A 16,282-nucleotide genomic window follows, 5' to 3' on the forward strand; every position below is an offset into this window, starting at 1 on the left:
AAATGTGCTCCAAGTTGAAAAATATCAACACTCAAAAAATAAAATCAATATTGTAAAATTGACCTGTGATAACAAAAAATTGGGGGGGGGGGAATGCAAATAGCAATAAAGCAATCTTTCCCCCTCCCCACATTCAGTTTTTTAAAACTATAATCATTTAATTCTTTTTTGGAAAGATATATTTTCAAAATCAATTGAACAAAAATATGTGAATCTATTTCTCCCCTTACATTGGAAAATACCCTTACTGCAAATAGTTTTGAGAACTCCTGCACAGTTTTAATTTGCTCAACATCTGTTCCTTTTATGATAAATTATGTAGTACAGGTAGTTCTCGACTTACAATCAATTAACAATCACTTGAATTTACAATGATACTTAAAAATGATTTATGACCAGTTTTGCATTTTACATTAATTGCAACATTTTCTCAGTTATATGATCAAAATTTGGGCACTTGGCAACTGGCATATACCGTATTTAAGACAGCTGAAGGGTCCTGGAGTCATGTGATCATGATTTGTGACCTCCCCAGTTAGCTTCCAACAAGCAGAGTCAATGCAGGGAGCCAGATTCGTCTAATGACTACGTGATTCACTTAACTGCAGTGACTTACTTAACAAGTATAATAATGAAGTTTGTAAAATAAGGTGTAATACACTTGACAACTGCCTTGCAATGGAAATTCTGGTCCCACATGTGATCATAAATCAAGGATTATCTACACTTATAAATAATAGCAGGGCAAATGCAAATAATGTGACTATTGTCTTATTGTTAGTCACTTGACCGAATGCCCATTAAGACTAAAAGCCAGAATGCTATTAATAAGTAATACATATTGGTTTGGAATTAAAACTTACTTTCTTTTAACTGCAGTAGTCATTTTCATAAAAGAAATAATATGTACACAAAAGCTAATAAATAGAATAGCAATCATAAGTTTGGATTTCACTTGCCTTTCCTTATTTTATAGTTTTGAGAGTTAGAAAAAGTAAATGAATGTCTGCATAAGGTCAGCTGAATTAAAGGATATTTAAAACTAAAATACTTTCTATTGCAGTGAGAATGTATGATCACAATCTTAAACCCAAACATAAAACCTGATCTATTATTATTATAGTTCTTTTTAAACTTAAGGTACAGGACGTGTGATTTATGGTAAAGCGAAACTATCTTTCTCTTGTTCATTCTTGTGATGAGAAACAGGTAATAAGTTTCTCTTTCAGAAAAATCCTTGTCCGTCCGGTTCTTTTTCTTTCTTGTAAAGCCAAATAACAGAAGAGTCTGAAGTCCATGTCTCAGCCACTTTAGACAAAGCACCTTATGAATCTTTTTTGTTGCAATATGTTATGTTAGACCAGGGATGTCAAACTCAGGACTGGGGGCTGGATCCGCCCCATGGGGTGCTTAGATATTGCCCATGGGGCCACCCTGGAAACAACAAAAGACTGGCCCACAGTGCTTCTGCCAGCAAAAATGGAGCTTGTGGGGGCTGCAAATGGTCCCCCCAAGTTCTGTTTTAGCTAGCAGAGGGTTGCAGGAAGCCACTACAGTTAAAAATGGAGCTCGGGAACCCATTTTCACTGGCAGAGTGCTCTGGCCTCCACAGGTGCCCCCGACATGAGTGATGTCATGCTGGCCATGCCCCCCAGGGCCCCCAAGGTCAAACACAACCCTGATGCAGCTCTCAATGATATCAAGCTTGAGACCCCTGTGTTAGACCATTATTTGTCCAACATTTCATTTCCCAATCTGAAAAATAGCTTTAGAGACAAAAGAAGATTAAAAAAAAGTTAAAGATGGCGGCCAATCACACAATTGAAGCCCCACCCCTATTTTGTACAAATCATAACACATATAAAAAAAGGACAGGGCTTCAACCTCATGGTTTTAGCAGCCATACTGATTTTTTTAAAGCCACCCCTCTGCTGTCACCTCTGGTTAAAAACCACTGGACATTTCTTTAGCTTTGTTTTTGTGGTAGCATTCCTGGTATGACTAATGGTTGTACTTAGTTTCATAGGATATTAACATTTCAGCAATTTTTATAATGTGATGTGGCTTTGTGGTTCAGAATTCTCTGAAAATTCAAAATAGTCGTCCATCAATGATCTTAAGTTTTGTGTGTGTGTGTGTGTGTGTGAGAGAGAGAGAGAGAGAGAGAGAATAACTATAACCCTCCTTCGCATAATAAGATTCATAGAATCACAGATTTAATGTAAAAAGCTTTAGAAAAGAAAATTAACATAATTTGAAAATTTTGAAAATTAAGTGTTTTTTTAATCTAATACTTTCTTTATTTGCAATAACAAAACCATTATTTTCATATATTTCTCAATTTATTGATGTGATATTTGTTTGGGCACTGAAGTCTCAAGCTAAGGCTGCCTTTACAGAATGGATACGTTCTTTGAGATTGTACTTTCCCATTTCTATAATGCTATATATCCATGCATCCATTCAAGCTTTTTTAGCATCTTGGCCCTGCCTTGGTTTGAAAGACAAAGTAGTTCAGTGGAATGTGATCAAAAAGCAATCCAGAAGTCAAGCACAATTGTTCGCACTGTATAAAAAGTAAATTAACCAGGTCAGAACCTAAGACATAGTTGGGGGGACAGGAATTACAATGCAGAATTATAGTAATCCTGGGAGCTGGAACTAACTGGCAGGGAGCCAAATTAGAAGTAACAAATCATACTTTAGTACTCGACTGCCGCAGTCTTACTAGGCCTCAGCAATGAGATTTGTAATTACATTACAAGCAAGGAGCCCTTCTCTAAAACCTAGAATTATGTGTCTATTCTGCTTTGAGGACTCTAAGGCATTTGCATTCCTTAGCTCCGTGTCAGAGGTGGTATTCAGCAGGTTCTGACCAGTTCTGGAGAACCAGTAGTGGAAATTTTGAGTAGTTCAGAGAACCGGCAAATATCACTTCTGATTGGCCTTGCCCCCCTCTATTCTCTGCCTCCTGAGTCCCAGCTGATCGGCTGGGTCTTCTTTTGTTGCCCTGTGCAAGAGAACAAAGCTGAAAATCAGGTTAATGGGATTTTGCAGTAACCTTCCCCCAGGAATATGGAGGGAATGGAGATTTTACAATATCATTCGCCTCCCATGCTCACCAAGCCACGCCCACAGAACCAGTAGTCAAAAAAATTGAATCCCACCACTGCTCTGTATCAAAATTTCTCTGGATATCAATTTGACTGGAATTTAACATGTATTCTTACTTTTTCCTTGTGATTTTTTTACATTTTTAATAATGACTTTTTTAATATATTTATTGTTTTATTAATTGCTGTACACTGCCCGGTGTCACTTTTCATGACATGGACAGCCATATACATTTGTTATATAATTAAAATAAAGATATCAAAAATTGTGGAGTTCATGTGGGTTGACTCTATTCCCGTGTCCACATTTCTTCTACCGAATTGACAAATATTATCCAGAAAACTTGTATTTTCTTTCTTCCAAAGTTTGCTAATATTCCCTATTGCCATTATGAAACCATTGGAAACATTGTGCAGGCTACAAATCATATTTTCTTCATGCAAGTGCCTGCAAAATTATATGCTGTGTGCATTTGGGAGGCTGATATTCCTTTAAGAACCTCAACAGGTAGATGGATGTGCAGGGCTGGAGTTAAGAGGAGGTCTTTAAATACTTTCAGTTCTTGAGTATTGCACCAGTAGTACTTACTTAGTCCAGGGACAAAGAGCAACAAAGAGAGAAGTGTTTTTAAAAAAACATAGTAGGAGAATTGAAAAAGGAGGATTTGGATCAGTAACTTAATCTGCTCAGCTAAACCTGGACAGTGAGTAATGCTTTTTTACTATTCCATACCTGAAATTATATAGATAACTAATAATGGTTCTAAAAAAGCAACAACAAAATCCCAAATTAGAAAACAAAACAGATTTTTAAGAAGTGCTAAAGGCTTATTGCTCATATTCAATAATTTCTATCAGCCTGTATGTACTGTATATTAAAATATTTAACATTCAGTTATCAATCTAATTATTATTAGTTGTATATACTCTGTAGAAGAAAAAATTATGAGGGAGTAGCAACTCAACAATTGTAAGAGGAATTTTCATGCAAGTATTTGCATACATTTTAACTATACTTTCCTGAGGTAAGCCTACAAGGAGCTCACTTCTAGTAGCTCCACTTAGGATTTCAGCCTAAGTGAATAAATAAACTTGTGTTTAAACAATATTTGCTTTATAGATCCGATAGAGATTTTTTTATAGAATCTTAATGTATTTAGTATTTATTACTCTGTAACAATCTGAAACCTTGTGTCTGAAGAGGCCTAAAATATCACTCATTCTCATATCACTGTTCTTTTGACTTGCAGTGATGAGGATGAAGTGGTCCCTGCTATAGCCATAACACAGGAGTCAGCAAGTAATTTTCCAAATGTTATTGGACTGCACTTCCTGTAATATTTTATTTCTGATGCTATTCACTAGATCTGCTGAGAACTGGGGATCAATGTATCTGGAGGGTCATAAGTCAACTCCTAAGTGCACATTTTGCAGTTCATGTCGGCATGCGGCTAAAAAGGGTTTGGATATTTGCTCAAATTCTGGACGTGCATGACATATTTTACTGTTTTACTCATGTGTTTTTAATGTGGATTAAAGGCATGTTTCAATTGTACTGCATTGGGATCTAGATCACTACAAGTGGGTTAAAATCAATTCAGTATTTTAGTTTTTGTCCTATCCCTCTTACAGTGAGGTCCCCACTATGCCATTCAAATGTTGCCAAGACCTTCGGAAGCAGGCACTGTGAATCTTTCATTAACTACTTTCTGTAGCAATTTATCACTCAGAAAGAAGAAATCTTAGGCTGCTTAGACTGAAAAACCATGCCTAAAGATTTATTGGAAACTCTTTGAAATTTCTTTGAAAGAATTTTGTTCAAGCTGGAAATTCCAAATGCCATTCAACTTATGATATAAGTAGAATGCAATAGAAGTGTAGAGTTGCAGGGAATTTAACAAGTTCTACATATTTTTATTTTGTTAAACTTCCTAGTGCCAAAACTAAAATCTAAATCTAGATCCAAAAGTAATCCTAGTTCTGCATAATTGTTCATACTATATTAAAAAAATAAATGTAACCAGGTCAGAACTTTTGCCATAATTAGGAGACATGAAGCACAATGCAGAACTATTGTAGTTCTAAAACCCAGAACTAAACAGGCAGTGAGACAAATTATAAACAATAAATCACGTTTTTGGGCTAGACCGCTGCAGTCTCACTGTGCCTCAGCTATGAGACTTGGAAGTGACATTTGATGAGCTCTTCTCTAAAATCTAGCCTTTCTCCGTGTATTACTCTTTGATGGTGACTTGATCATCCCTTCTGGATATAAAAACCTAAAATCATAATGCTGGAAAAGACATCGGAGGTCTTCTACTTTAACCTCCTTGCCCAAAGCAGGAATCCTTATACCATCTTGTTGTGATTGGACAACAAGTGGTTGTCCAATCTTTGTTTTGAAAATATCCAGCAATGGAGCACCTATAACCCCAGGAAGCAAGCTGTTCCATTGATTAATCATTCTCACCCTCAGGAAATTCCTTGTCATTTCCTGGTTGAATCTCCTTCTGATGAGGTTTCACCCATTGCTTGTTGTCCTGCTTTGGAGAATACATCGATTCCCTGTGTGACATCCCTTCAAATACAGGAAAACTGTTAACATGTCATCCTCTTCATTAGGCTAAACATACCTAGTTTCTTATTAGCCTAGATGGAACTACCATCTGTTCTCTTATGTATCTTGCAATTGTTTATATATTTAATAGTAACTGTATTTTTAGGATTAGTGTTTATTTATTATTATATATTGCTTACAGTCACTTTTTCTGACATAGGCAGCCATATAAATTTGCTGTAAATAAATAAATAAATATATGCATGCATTACATACTTGTATGTACATTACATACTTGTAAGCAGACCCAATGCTGTGGTCTTCCTGAAACTTTTGTTTCTGGAGAGCAACTAGTGTAAATGGCCATAATTGACTCTAAATCAATCAGCTTGATATTATTCAAGCTCCTGATTTGTCATTTTTTGGTTTATAATACATTCCCATGTATTAGCAAAACAAGAGCATCAAGAAGTTTTGGTTTAAATAGAGTTGAAATTGCAGTTCAAATTTCATCTGATGAAACATCAATCCAGTTCACAAATAAGGTGCCTCCTAATAATTCTGCTGAATAAAAAGACCCTGGAGTCATGTCCTGCCTTGATTCTGCTATCCACATTTGTTTTATGGAATTGGCAAATACTATTCAGAGGAGTTGTGCTTTCTTTCTCTCTTTGTTCATTAATATTCCTCATTGGCATTATGAAGCTATTGGTAGTGCATTAACACATAAGTTATAGATCACAGCATAATAGCATTGTGCAGACTACAAAAATAGTATAATAACATTGTGCAGACTACAAATCATATCTCCTATATATAGGTGTTTGCACAATTATATGCACAATAGCTCTATTGCTATGTGCATTTTGGAGGTTAATAATTCTTTAAGAATCTTAACAGGTGGATGGATGTGCAAAGCTGGAGTTAAGAAGAGATCTTTAGACATTCAGCTCTTAAGAAATTCAGTATTGCACCAGCTGTTAGCGAGTAGAGGGAACACAAAAAGGGAAGTGTTTCAAGATTTTTTAAAACATAGAAGAATTGAAAAGAAGAGGATTTCGATCACTAATTTATTCTGATCAGCTCAGCATTTTTTAAAAATAATTTTATTAATTTTCTATTAATTACATTTCTTAGTGCTTGATAAACATTGTGTTGTCTGGGTATTAAATTTGCTTAACCGTACAGATTCCATTCTTACTCTCCACCCAGAGGTGGGATTCAGCAGGTTTTGACCAGTTCTGCAGAACCGGTAGTGGACATTTTGAATAGTTTGGAAAACTGGCCAATCCCACCTCTGACTGGAGATTTTACAGCCTCCTTCCCCTGCCAGGCCCACCAAGCCAGGCCCACAGAACCAGTACTAAAAAAGATTGAATCCCACCACTGTCTCCACCGCTTTTTTCCAACCACTGGTAAAATAAGTGCCATGTCTGATAATATTTTTTGTCTTCTTTCTGTTTGATTTTCAATGTAAGTCTATCCATCTCTGCACAGTCTAGTATCTTCTTAATTATTTCTTCATCTTGTGGTGTTTCTTCATCTTTCCAATATTGTGTGTAGAGGAAACACAAAAAGAGAAGTGTTTCAAGATTTATTGATTTTTTTAAATAGAAGGACTGAAAAAAGAGGATTTGGATCACTAATTTATTCTGGTCGGCTAAGCCTTGATAGTGAGTAATGCTTCTTTACTATTTCATAGCTGAAATTACACTTATGCTTATATTCTATAATTATTTTCAGCATTTTGTATTTAACCGTTTTGCATCAGACAACATTTATGAAGGAGTAGCAAAGTTATCAGTTGTAGAGGAATTTTGATGCAAGTACTATATTTGCATACATTTCAAGTATAACCAGAATTTGGAAAAATGGGGGTATAGCCAAATTCTGTGCTGCCCTGGGCTACAAAATGTGCACTGAGGTGTTGATTTATGGCCCTCCAGATACACGGATCTCACCAGATTTAGTAAATAGCATAAGAAGTAATATATAACAAGAACTACAGTCCAATATTATTCTTGACCTCCACATTATGGCTATAGGAAGGATCCCTTCAACCTCCCCATTGCAAGTCATCAGAGCAAATGAGTGACTGATTTTTAATGCCTCTCCAGAGATCGGCTTTCAATTTTGTGACAAAGTAATAAATATTAAATGCATTAATATCTCTATTAGCATTTTAAGGCAATTTAGTTTTCACATAGTTTTGTATTCGGCTGAATTTGTAGTGGAGTGACTAGAAATGACTTACATCCAAGACTGTACATTAATTTCCAGGCCCCAGTTGAGACTGGAACCTTTGTTACCAAGCACTGAGGTTGTTAAGTGAGTCATCCTGTGACTACACCCAATTTTATAACCTTTTTTGCCATGGTTGTTAAGCAAATCCTGCTTCCCACATTTGAGGTGGCCAAGAAGATTGAAAATCAATCATAAGGTCCATGGAACATTGCAACCATCATAAATACATGCTAATTGCCAAGCACCCAGTTCTTGATCATGTGATCATAGGAATGCTGCAATGGTCATAAATACAAACATCAGTCATAAACAAAACTTTTTTTAGTGCCATGGTAACTCTGAATAGTGATTAAACAAATGGTCATGAGTCAAGGACAACTTGTAATTCAGAGAAAATAAACATTCTAATTCCAGTTCCATGTACAAGACTTTAGAACTTAAAAAAAATAGGATGAATATTTAATTCTGTTCAGAATGATATTGTTATGGACATATGAGAATCTCAGCTATCCAAGAAAGAAAGAATCCTTCTCCCTGAATCTCTCAAATACATAAATATGTTCTTTAATTTTCAAAAACATGATGTTTTGAGTCTAGCATTCACTCCTGTTGTTTAGTTAATTCTTTCATTATTTGGATGTATTTCTTTCTTTGGGCTTTGGAGATCTTAAAATAAAATAATGTTTAACTCACATGAATCATTTAAATATATTTCATAGTGCCATGCTAGAAAAGAAATACTTTTTCAGTGTAAAACACAGCTTCAGACCAATTTATTTCATGCTCAGGAGTGGTTTTTCTTTAAATTTAATCTTAGAAGCCATGAAATAAAACTAAATGCAACAAAGTTAAATAAAGTGTTGTTTTTTAAAAAAATAAATGGTGCCGCTTAAAATTCATTTATTGTTTGGGTTAATTATTTTACAACTCTTATTTTTGTTATCCCAAGTGTATTATTTTTTACAAGTAACTCAAAGTGATGAGCATACCTAATATTCCTTCCTTCCTCCTATTTTCCCCACAACTACAACCTGAAAGATGGGTTGGGCTGAGAGAAAGTGATTGGCCGAAAATTACTCAGCCAGCTTTCATGGTTAAGATGGAACTAGAACTAACCGTCTCTTGGTGTGTGTGTGGGGGGGGGGGGGGGGAGCGGGATCCATTCTTTGCAAAACACAGAAATAAAGTCAAGTGTCTATGTTTCCAAAGTGTCTGAAAAGAATGAGAAGCTAACTGCCTGTTAGATAAACAATAGCAAGGAAACTGCTATTGATTTATAATGAGTAAATAAGCTACTCACATTGTCAGAGTAACATCTATGTTGACTTAGCCATGCTTTCTTAACCTATGACAGGGACTTTTGATTTTATGACAAATTGTATACAGAAGTGACAGAGGAAGGATTAAAAATGTCAAGATAGTAGCTGCATATAGGCAGTTGAAGCCCTACTCCTTTTAATGTGTACCTTGTTTCCAGCATCTTAACTTTTTTTGTCCAAACCCCAATGTGAATGGCTTATTGATCTTGAAACACCCCTCTGGCTTCTGGTCTAATTAATTATGGTGTGAGCCCTGCTGATATAATTGACAGTCGCACAGCATAAATAAAAAAATGCACACTACAGTGTGTGTGCGACATATTACACAAACTAGATGACCTGTTTTCCAACAATAATAAACTTATCAGAAAAAGTGCACTGAAATTAATGGGCCTCAGACATTTGTCAGAGATGAAGCACCAAAACATTTTTACCATTCCTTTCAAGGTAAATCACTAAATATTGGTAATATAATTTCCTGCTATTTTCCAGTGGAAAAAAAAATGAAGAAGTAAGGTCTACTAAAAGTCATTTGAAAGGCTTAGTACCTGATAAATATCTCCTCAAACACCTCATTAAAAATAGCATTTTTTTAAAAAAAAGGATTTATCATCTTGTACAATATTAAGTAGATTTTTTTGGTTAAGTTCTTGTACAGTCACTGGCCACCAAAAATTTGATCATTCTGTCTGGAAATCTAATTACAGTAATTGCAAATAATTGTCATGGGAGTGAAAGAAGTGCTTCTGGATAATACTTACAATGGTAAAAATCCCACTGAACAACCATACTTGATTCTCAGCTCTATAGCTGGATTTAAATAATCACCTATATGTTGAAGTTCTATTTGGTCAGTTGTTTTGCTTAAGACTTGCAATACAATAATTAATAAAATAGGCTGACTGATTTAAAAAAAAGTTTCAGGTCTGTTAACTTTTCCTTCTCTAATCACCCCAGGAAATCTTTCCTGAATACAGTTGAATGCAGGAACAAGGAGTACTTATACAGACTCATAATTTCCTAATTCAAAAAACTTTTTTTTTTATCAAAATCAATATAACCTTTTCAATTTTCTCTTTTTGCATATGTTGTGTTACAGATTCCCATATAGCATGGCCATTGGGAATGCACCCCTAATTGTAATGTAATATATTTGTAGGTCACCCAGGTTGCAGAAAACTGATATAAGACAACTAAAATATTTTTCATCCATCAAACTACAATCAGAATATCAGCATTTAAAACTTACTTACTTACTTTTGAGGTAGATTGTATTTTGGGGGAAACACAGTACTAGATCAAACTTTGGCCCTCTAGTTCCAAGGCTGCAATATTCTAATTCAAATTGTAGGTACAATGTTATCACAAATAAAAGATATAATAGCAGTCTCAAATGGAATGAAAAAAGTGGCTCCCTATCTATTTATTATAAATTATATTTGATGCTTAACCACATGTAAGATGATAAAAATAAGTTTGACTCCTAGTAAATACTTGGACATGTCCAGATTGTTTTTATGGTATGTTTAAGCAAGTGGTTTACCAGTGTCTTCTTCTGACATGTTTTTTTTTTCAAACTTCCAATCTAATCTAAAGTTTTAGAATTTTCACATTGTCTACCATCATGATCATTGTGTAATATTATAAGCCATCCTGTCAGACATGAAAAACTAGGTCCACACATGAAGTTTCAATTAAATTGACATATTGCTAAAAGCCCATGCATGGAAAAGCCTTCTCAACTAACCACACCTGATTATAGTTAGAAAAGGGTAAATGGCACTCATGGAAGATTGGACTTACTTCATTTGTGGTTATGCAGGGATTTTGGCTGATCCCCTTTTCACTCCACCCCCAGATTTGGCTATTTCTTCTTCTACATGTCCAGTGAGACTAAGAAGGAATCCCTGAGGTCTTACTCCGCTAGTCGTTGCCAACTATAGGGGGTGATGCTCTTTTTAGTTTCAAGGCCATTGAGGCAGTTCTGTCCAAAGACATTTCTGCAGTCATGTGTCCAGCATGACATCATGGAGCACTGTTACTTTCCCACCAAAGTGGTTTATTTATTATTTATCTACTCCCATTTGCATGATTTTGAACTGCTAGGTTGGCAGGAGCTGGAGTGAGGATGGGAGCCCAATGAGACTGGTAGCATAAAAATGTAATAAATGAATATAATTGCATATCCTGAGGCAAACCAAGGTCATCTAAGAGAGGTTCCTGATGTAGAATAATAATTTACAGGTAAGCTTCAACTTACGAAGAGTGGCAGTACACTGATATTCAGCTGCGACACATAGGAATTCAAAATTTTAATTTTAAAAAAAAAATCACAGGGAATATGGATATGCTTAAATATTATGCTTAAAATATCTATCTTGATTGTTTTTAAGAGTTTTCAAAAACCAATATGTATTTGAATATTGTGGATTCACTTTCTGGCAATAAGACATACAGTAACATAATCTAGGATTAAAATATAATTTAGAATGAAAAAGTGAATTATACAGCATAAGTAAAGAATTTTGCATCCAATAAATCCTCCTTTCCTTGGCAGTGTATGTATGTATGTATGTATGTATGTATGTATGTATGTATATATTGTATATATAATTGTTAGAGTCTGCTTTAGTTTCCAAGGGGATGCTTGGAGCAGGCACCCTGGAAACATGAATTAACACAAACACTTCAGAATGAGCTTCCATTAACCAGAATACAAATAATTATGCAATTGAGTTCAGGGGCCAAGAGAGCTTTATGTTGTAAAACGTATGGATCATTAAAAAAATTATAATAGGCAAAGGTTGTGACGCCTAGAGAAAATTGTCAAAATTCCTCTAGGTTTGATTAAACCTCTGATTTCATTACTTTCTGATAGCGACAATAGAAAGTGTTGCACTTTTTGTAATATCATAGAAGTTGGAAAAAATCTTCAACCTGCAATGCAATTTGGTAATTTTCGGCATTAGAATAAATAGTTACATGAATAAAATCTTTTTAGAAAGCTGCCAGCCTTCTTCCAAAGTTCTGCTAAGAAATTACGGTGACGTTTACATTTATATGTTTTCAGTGTGTTTATAATGACATTTCTTAAAGGGATGGGGCTATGCAACTTTAAAGATTTGATTTTTTAAGAAAGTTACACTCACATCCGCACACACCTCAGAATTACCTTTTAGATGTAAATACAGAGTTTTGCATAATAGTAGTATGGCAAATGAGATACTACTGAAAATATCTCCTTTTGCAGAAATTAAGATCAGCTAGGAAGAAATTGGTTACATTATCAGTTTCAAATAGGTCTAATGCTCTATCAACTCTGTTAAATATTTAGTAATAGCAGAAGTAAGGCTGGGAACAGCATTACATATTTTTCTCATAAATCATTACATGAATAATAAGAGTTTTAAAAATACTCTAAACCACTGCGTAGCCAGGTGGTAAAAGAGCAAACATGCAAATTTACTTGTTCAGATTAAGTCTGATTATACCACAAGTTCCTATAGTTTGATACACATCCGTGATTTATATTAGTTAGTCAAATTTCTCTTTGTACTGGATGATTCACTTTTTCCTTGTTGTGGTAAGCAATGAGCAGCAATGTTGAGATGCTGTCTTTAGTTTTCTTTCATGGTGCCTGTTGAATATTTCAGACCACGCAATCTCATGTCCTAGCTTTATTTTAATAATGGCTAAATTCTAAGGTAGATTTACGTATTGTATACATACAAAGACACACAGATGCACACAGATGATTGATAGATAGATAGACGGACAAACTCACAGATAATAGACAGACAGGTTGATAGATGTGTACCAAACAAAAAAGCTGCATATTGTGGAAATTTGGAAGCACTAACTCTGATTTTTCTAGGAATGTGTAGAGAAGGTTTTAGCAAAAGCTAAAGGGACAAAAGTGCATTGAAAAAGAAATGTTCTAAATGCAAGTATAGTTGAAGCCAAGCTTACATCTGGGGCCAGAATATTCTGTAATATGGGGGTTACCATAGATAAGGCCTATCTCTTGTATATTCTCCTGTTGACTTTTATGAAGAGGTAATCTAAGTTGAGCTTTCCTAGATGGTTGGGCTGGAAAAGAGATGGCTGGAGAGAACAATCATGTATGGTGAAGCTATCCTGGCCCTTCATGTAACCATCCCATTTAATGAGCCCAGAAGTCTACTGGGAATCAATGTGGTAACCTCAAGATGGCCAGAGCTCTGCAATAATAGATTTCCTAGCTAGCAATTTGGTTACCACAGTCCAAACCAATTGCATCCTCCACATTATTTTTTAATCAGGTAGAGTGCTTTGAAATAATCCAACATAAGGTAATATGATGGATTGTATCTACGAAGGGGGAGGTGATGCAATGGATAGTAGTGAAGCAGAATTTCCCAGGAAGAAGGGAGCATATTCCAAGGGAAGCGAGACAAGGGACAGCATAATCTGGAGCCTGACTGGAGAAAGAAGAAGATATTTTGGATAGCTATTCCCTAGAATCTTTCAAAATATATCTGTTAGGATTAGAGTAATACAGGTTTAGTATGGCAAGATTCTGTCTATAGATACTATATACTATAATATGAGCAAATAAAGAACTGAACTTTGGCTGGAATGTCCTATGTTGTTCTTGGGCTGGGCCTAACAAGTAGGGCCATAACTGGCACACCAACCAAAGTCTAGCAAAGCTATAGTATGAACACTCCAATCATCAAGGCTGCAGTCTCCACCTTCTGTTCAATCAGCAACATTGAATGCAAGTCATGGATCAGCTCTTTAGGAAGAGCATGACCATATCAAGAGCAATTACCAGGTTGAAGTTATCACAAAGCCATTTTGTGTATAGGTACATAGAATGCTGTCTTGCTTGGCTTTATTCTGGGCTTGGTTCTCCCCATCCAATCTCATATAACCTCCAGGAATTAGTTCAAATTTTTCTTAGCATCTCCAGACCATCCTGGGATAACAGTATATAACTGAGTGTTATCAGCATATTGAATGAGACCTCACTCCAGAGTGAGTTGTACAACAGATTTATGTAGAAGTTAACTAATATGAGATAATCCAGAAGTATATAATATTGGATGGTTATTAAGTGTTGCCAAGATACATGATTAGATTATAAGAGAAATGGTCCTCCCATCCTGATGAAGAACTCTGAAATGAATTCATGTGACACAATCTTCTTCCAAATCTGTTCTGGGAGATTTCTCCAAACTTCTAGAAGAGATTTTTTAACCCCTTGTAAGGCTTCTAATAGAAGAAAAAAGTCAGTCAACAGAAAGAGAACGTTAAATTCCACCTCAGATAAGTTCCCTCAGGTTCACATATGTTTATTTTAATGAAGCCGGTAGCTAGGATGTGTATTGAAAGTTACTTTGGGCTCTAAATTTTAAACAACTTAACTGCTTAGCAGTTAATCAACAGCCTGAAGCATTTAGTCATTGAGCAATATCTTAGCAAGAGGAAGAAACTCAATAAAAGATTATTTAACCAAAGGAGGAAATAAAAGATTTTTGTTGCTGGGAAATACCCTTTACAACAAAGTCCATACTTGAAGGCCAGAAAATAAATCCTTTGGGTAATTTAAAACAGCCTCTGAAAATATAACAGATGAAAACATCACTCCCTGGACATTTACACGAATACCCATTTGTTCTTGTTAACAAATAAGGAAGTTGGATCAAAATTTCACTTTCCTAATAATCATACCCACAGTTCTATTCTACTTTTCAGGCACAAGTGTCTACTATGGAGGGAAGTGACATTGCATGCATCTTCATGTTCTGCAAATGCCTCAGATTTTGTAATGCAGTATCATTGTGACATTATCATAGCTTCTGCCAAATTCCTGTATCTTCATACCATTTACTTGGAATGATTTCCAATAATTTTCTTAAGTTCAGTACACAAAAATGCCACACAAAAGTAAAATCACAGCAAAACAAGTATGAAGTACAAAAATAATTGCATGTGTATTTTTTAAAATGTAAATGCAACTTTCCTAAAGCAGCAAGAGATATGGGCCCTGATGCATGGCATATCTAACACAGTAAGTCTCTAAATTAGTCATATGTTCATCAATGAATGACCATTTGTACTGTATGTCTCTCTACAACCCCTTGAGTAGTACACGGAGTGTGGACCTGTTAATAGGCCTTCCCAGGTGCATCGCCCATTCTATGAACTCCATCCCTTCACCAAAGTACCGATGACCACTACCCTATCGCCATTTTGCAAAGTAACCCTATTTTAGCAGGTGGCTTAGAATAATTTAAGTTATTAAGCCCCTGTGAGGATTTTGATTTGGTTTGCTCAGAGTAAACTATGACTGAAAACACAAACATTTATCTTGTAAACTTCATTTTTCTCCTTCAAAGTAGACAAGGAACAAAGATCAAATCTGATGTAAACTTAGAATTTTAAGGAGTGGTTTTGGCAACCCATCAGGAGCCTAGGACTCTCTTTTTCTTCTTTGATGACCACTTGTGTAAAAGACTGCAAGGAGAATGCCAGGAAAAAAATAGGGGAAGAAAAAAGGTAGGTAGCAAAACACAGTAATGGGGTAAAGTTGTAGAGAGTTTTGTTTTGTAGCACCTTATCAAAATTGCCTATACCAGACGGTGGGCAGAGGCATCAAATTTCACTTTGGTATAATCCCTGAAAGAGGAAAGGTAGAGAAAGCACCTGGGTTAGTTTCTAAATTGGAATCTAATGATTAAAGTTCTTTGGTGTGGATCTGGATTCCAAATAACCTTTAAAAATCTACCGTTTTGAAAATAAAAACTGACTTTTATTCTGTCCATTATAAAATTAGTTGATCTCTGACTTGGTTTGGACACTGATTCCATGAAATAGTTATCTGTCTATTTTTAAAAAAATTCTGTCTCAATATTAGTACAACATTTAGGGGGATGATAAAGGTAAATATGAAGAGTTAGAGACCAGAGAGAAAAAGTCTTGTCTACAGGTTTCAGAGGATGGTTGATTTCTATTAAGGAGAAATACTTAAAAACACTGAAGAAATGGACTGGTTAGGAAAGCTT

General features: G+C 35.3%; 1 protein-coding gene across 4 annotated transcripts in view; it reads left to right on the plus strand.

The window, feature by feature from the left end:
* The first annotated feature begins 3,661 nt into the window (after positions 1 to 3,661).
* The window catches only part of PIGR (polymeric immunoglobulin receptor), a 32,905-nt gene continuing 20,284 nt past the window's right edge, over positions 3,662 to 16,282 (plus strand). Inside the window, exons 1-2 of one of the 4 annotated variants that reach the window (XM_087929372.1) lie at positions 3,689 to 3,817; positions 11,340 to 11,477. The gene's annotated coding sequence lies outside the window, so the exon portion shown is untranslated. Of the gene's footprint in view, positions 3,818 to 11,339; positions 11,478 to 15,706; positions 15,777 to 16,282 lie in introns of those variants that run through there. The other 3 variants (XM_026715553.2, XM_087929374.1, XM_087929373.1) reach the window with 3 other exon arrangements.

Source organism: Pseudonaja textilis, chromosome 3, assembly GCF_049901715.1.
Source record: "Pseudonaja textilis isolate UNSWEBS1 chromosome 3, rPseTex1.2, whole genome shotgun sequence".
Lineage (NCBI taxonomy): Eukaryota > Metazoa > Chordata > Lepidosauria > Squamata > Elapidae > Pseudonaja > Pseudonaja textilis.